Genomic DNA, 5,681 nt, shown 5'->3' with positions numbered 1-5,681 from the left:
ATGCCATTTTTTCCCAAAGATATCTCAGAATAATGATAACAGCATATTAATAATAATAATAATAATAATAATAATGATAGCACAATAATTGGCAGTAATAAAAAGAATAACGTGATACAATGACCAATGTCTGTCAACCAATAATGGCCTATATATTGTCTGTCAACCAATAATGACCAATACCGTCCGTCAACCAATGACAGGACACAGTGCTATGACATCACGAATGACGTCACAATTAATGTTTATTATTATTTTTTTTTTGCACGATTGACGTCACAATTCTTCTACGTTTGGTATGACGTCACAATCGACACTGGGGACCTGAGTACGTGCATTTTCAAGGTTTGATATCGTTCTTCATCCCTTTCAGCTGTTTCCCAAGTGTTTCCCAAGGTTTGAAAGCTGTTTTTTCCCAAGGTTTAAATTAATTGTTGTGCTTGGTGGACATTTGTGAATACATTTACAGAGAGAGGAGCAAGAGGGGAGAGAGAGAGGGGGTGTCACAATTCAAGAGAGGGGGAGAGAGGAGGTGGCGAGAGAGGGGGGACAGGAGAGGGGGTGTGAGAGTGGGGGTGAGAGAGAGGAGTGGGAGAGAGGAGGGGTGAGACTAGGGGGGAGAGAAGGGGGGAGAGAGGGGGGGGAAAGAGAGAGGGGGGAGAGAGAGAGGGGGCGTCACGATTCTTCTTCTTCTTCGTTTGATATGACGTCGCAATTGACGCTGGGGACCTGAGTATTTTTCCCAGGTGTTTCTCACGTTATGGCCATTTCTGATACGGTTGGTCCGATCTAATTGAAACAATGCCCCAATCCAGTCGTCGTTTACGAGAGCAAGGAACGAAGCTGCACATACTGGCACGCACCTACGGGCACGCAACTACGGGCCTGCACTAGTATATATATACAAATGTATATATGAATGTATGTATATATATATATATATATATATATATATATATATATATATATATATATATATATATATATATATATATATATATATATATATATTGTTACGGCTGTGGAAATTCGCATTACACCAAAAAGGGCCCTCAGGTGGGATATCTCCATAGGTAAATGTGTAGTTAGCCCAAACCCGTTGTATAGAGGGAATTTATGTGATCCATCCGGGCTGCGACGCTTTGAGTTCGTCGTTTTTCTTTCTCTATCTTTTATTTCAAACAAACAGCATCTCAACAACCACGCCATCCCCACCACAGCGCCAACCACACTACAACAACGCCACACCACCACCTTCGCCTTTACCTTCACAACTTCATCCCACATCATCGCTTCTACGGCCATTCCCGCACCACCTGTGAACACTGAACGTCGGGCTGTCTCGGGCCCGTTCGACGATTGGTGCCAAACGCAATGAGCCGCGAGCGCAAATGGCGGCCTTTCCGAGGGGAAAATTCGGATCAGAAACGCTTCACGCCCACTTCCCTCTGTCCAATGGGCGAACGCGAGGTGGCTTGGCCCCGCCTCCAAGTGCGCAGCGGTGAAGTCCGTTTATGCAAATATGCGGATCCAGGGAGGTTCACTCCCCTTTTTGCCCGACCAATGGCTGAACAGAGGGTGGTGTGGCCCTGCCTCCAATCGCGTTTTGATCCGCATATTTGCATATCGGCTTCTCCTGAGAGCTATAAAGGTGCGAGCGGAAGGCGACTCGGGGGCTGTAGTTAAGGTCGGAGGAGAATGTGGAACTGGAGGAGAGTGTGTCGTCGAGGAGTTGCTTTTGGAGACAAGGAGCATTGCGTTGGTGGAGTTGAGTCGAGTGTGCGCAGTGGAGCTGCAGGCAAGGGAGCTTGGGTCCGAGGCAAGGAGGACGGCGGTCGGCGAAGAGGTTGCGGTGTGGGGGATCGCTCGTCTCATCGCGGGACCCAAGCCACCCAGCCACTCCCCTCCCCCAGGGCATCAACAATTTCCCCTTTCCCCCCCCCCATGCAAAAGGGGGCCCCATTCCTCCCCCACCCCAAACGTGGTGCCAACAAGCACGCCAGGGGCCCGGAGTCCGGGCACAGCGGCGCGGACACTTTGTGGCTTGCCCGCCAACACGTCACGAGGACGCGGGTAAGACCTCCCCGGTCTCGTGGACCTGGCCGCTCCTCCAGGCCCCGCGCACATTTGGCCTACGGGCCTGTCTGCCTCCTTGGCTGTGAGGGTCGCTTCTTTCTTTTGCTTTTGTGTAAATGTGTGTTGGCACCATCTGTGAAGTAGAACTGTATAAGTGTTACCGTGTGTACGCATTAGTCGGTTGTATTTCATTTGCTTTTTGTGCATTTTGATTTTGTATGGCTGTATATACGTGCTTTCCGTGTGCCGCAGAATAAAATGCTTGCTTGTTGAACTGTGCCCGTTTCGCTTCGTCTTTTCTCCATTTGAATCTCCATCTAAGGGGTTCGTAGTGGGTGCAACATCCCGGTAATTAATCTGAACCGTCCAGGTCGACGATAACACTGCTCGGTTATCACTGTAGCACGGAACGGACCGCTTAAGCGGTTCGTGTCCGGAGTCGTCCTGTGGCGTGGCACGATCGCCCGGTCGACCATTCGCGCAGGTACTTAGGTAGATCGAATTTGGCGAGCAACCCTATCCTGCGCGGTTGGGCAATTGGCACGATCGTGGTGAGGTGAAACCCCCACCCGTGACTAGCTCTCGGCGTTGTTCCGGGAGAAGGTCACGACAGAATTGTCCGTCCGGTGGGCGACGTGCCGCAATTCGAGTTCCGTGGCCGTTCCCACGCCGGCGGCGCAAATTCGCAACAATATATGTATCCAAAATATATTATAATTTATTCATTGCCATGAATATGTGCTCGGCCCAATGGTGATTCCGAAGCACTTGTGATGCTGGAGCAGTTTGTGGGCTACAATCCTGTCGGATCATCTTCCTGACTCAGGAAGTCAGGGTAAGAATCTGTGATTTGTTCAGCATGCCAGCGATTGCTTACCTACTCTTCACGTCGGACACCATGCGATCTTTAACATCTACTCACTGATACCATTCCTGAAATGCTCCCTCAACCACTTTCTTCCCCACCCTCTCCCTTTTGCGTATGTAATAAAATAATGGTATTTAATCGTCCTGATTAACGTCGTCTGGGATAAACAATTAATAACCAAAACTGTTATTTATTTTATGAAAGAGTGTAATGACAGTTCATTTCCTCCTTAACGACTGCAGAAGTTTTCTTACTATTTCAAGCACAACGTTGGCCTCAGATTCCTGTCTGCACTCCATTTCATTTTTGGTCACCTATTCCGTCATTACCCAGGACTATAATCTTCCGAGGGGCGTTTTGGGGTCACAAAAAGCTCACACTTGTTTGGAACAGCTTCGGAAACAAGCCTGTAGCGTATTCATGAGATTCATGAAAAATCAAGGTTGAAATATAATGCTTGATAAATTAATTGAGATAAACTTTTCTTTCTTTCTCTCAAAATCTCATGAACACATTTTAAATGAAGAAGCAATATATGAAACGGAGAAAGTGGGAATTTGTTTCATCGCTTTCCTTCAATTGTCCCCTCGCACTGCCTGACTGCCTGCTGTTACACTCATGTTTGGAGACGCATCTCAAGTTACACTCGTCGAATACTCTGACGACGATATCACGTGTCTCGAGCCACATCAGGTGCACTTTATGTCTGAAATGTTTCAAGTAAATTAAATGATCGACTTTGATTAACCACTTCCCTCAACAACGAGCAAGAGCATCGGTGTGCAGCGGAGGACGACCGGCATTCCATCCATCCATCGGGACCATACTCTGTGCAGAGCGTCGGTGCTGCCGAAGCAGTCTCCTTGGCGATTGGGTACAATCCTGGACGGGTCGCCACTCCGACGCAGGATACCAGCATGCTGGCACTCATTTTGCCAACCTCGGAAGGATGACCGGCAGAGTCAACCCCACCTGGTATTAATTCAACAGCCGAGCGGGATTTGAACTCAGGATCCTGGGTTCCCAAGCCCACCACCCTAATCATTAAGCCAACTCCAGGCATACGACCAGCATTGTGATGTCACAATCGTCCACATACGATTGTCTTATTGGACAATAACGCTGGCTGTTCAATATGTTGTCCTGATAAGGCTGTTAATGTAAAAATTGTTATTGTCGTGTTACACCACTCCCATCCTGAAACTTAGAGATCGATACAAAAAAACCCACAAAAAACCAGGGGATCATTTGGCCCACCATGCCATATGCACACGCTACATTGACTTTATCAATGGTTACATACGAGTACTCTGTATGAACCCACAATTCCCCTTTCCGATTATGCTCGCAGACCATATTATATTGAATGCCTCTTCTTATTTGGTTTTTATATCAATTTTGGGACCTTTGAAAGTTGACAGGTTCTGCACAAGGAAATTGTTCTAAGTTCAACATTGCTGCTTAATCAGGTACTGAAGAGCGCAGCACAGGTGTCAATGAAAAAGAAATTATCTTGCAAATCAGTTTTATGGATATTTATAATGAAAAATAAACAAATAAATATTGACGATTCTTGGATTCTCGATCGCTACAATACCTTTTTGAACACACCACGTCAGTGACTGAAAACAGGTACAAACTCCCTACAGTTTTGTATCCCTTCAGGTGGAGCGCATACCTCTGCCGAGCTGAACAATTCACGTCTTGTATCCCACTGATAGGCCGGATCTGGATCTGCACCTGAACCAAAATCGAATCGGATTGTTCTTGTCACCTACCGAACTATTCCACAGAGTTTTGTCGTAATCCGTCCATAACTTTTTTCAGATATCATGGTGTATATATATATATATATATATATATATATATATATATATATATATATATATATATATATATATATATATATATATATATATATATATATATATATATATATATATATATATATATATATCGTGTTCGGCTCAATCTCTCAATTGGTGAAGAATCAGTTAGAAATTCTAGTATCCGGATCAGCAAAATCTAATCGATTCATTCTTGTCACACACCAAACCTGTCCACCAAATTTCGTCTGAATCCGTCCACAGCTTTTTTAAGATATCCTACTCACAGACAAACAGACAAACAAAACAGCCAGTGGGTGAAAACATATCCTCCGTTTATCATCGGTGGCAGAGATCAAGCGCTTCGAGCTTGTGCTTCGAAATGAAACAAAATAACGAAATGGGTTAAAATAGTTGAACCTCACCACTCGGGGAAATAATTAAATCAATTAATGACCTCCTACCTGCACACTCACCCCAGCTTGCGCACCACTCTTTCTGCCTCCGAACACACTTTCACAACCCCCTTCGCCCCCACCTTTAGTCTTTTACATCAATTGTTCAAAACAATTAAATCGGTAAAATAAAATATCGCGGTTTCGGTATTCACACGATATTTGAAACTTTCGATAAAACTTTTGGAGTCATCGTGTGTTTCTGCTAATGCTAAAAACTCATCAACTCCCTTTGATTTGAAGTTATCCAACAGGCCCATCAGTTCATGATAATGAAGGTGTGTCATGTTGACGTCGATAGGTATCTATGACATGGAATGGTTCCAACCCCGGCAGGTCTTCGCGAATGTTTGAGTGTTCACGTTAATGGGCCCGTGACGCGAAGATCCATTTCATTACGAGCCGTTTCTTCAATGTCAGAGTCTGCTCTTTGGGCGTTTGCAAAGCAAGAAAAAC

Source organism: Eptatretus burgeri, chromosome 18 (genome assembly GCF_056783735.1).
Source record: "Eptatretus burgeri isolate ZD-2024b chromosome 18, Ebu_testis_v1, whole genome shotgun sequence".
Lineage (NCBI taxonomy): Eukaryota > Metazoa > Chordata > Myxini > Myxiniformes > Myxinidae > Eptatretus > Eptatretus burgeri.
The sequence above is the reverse complement of the archived record's forward strand: the minus strand, read 5'-3'. Positions refer to the sequence as shown.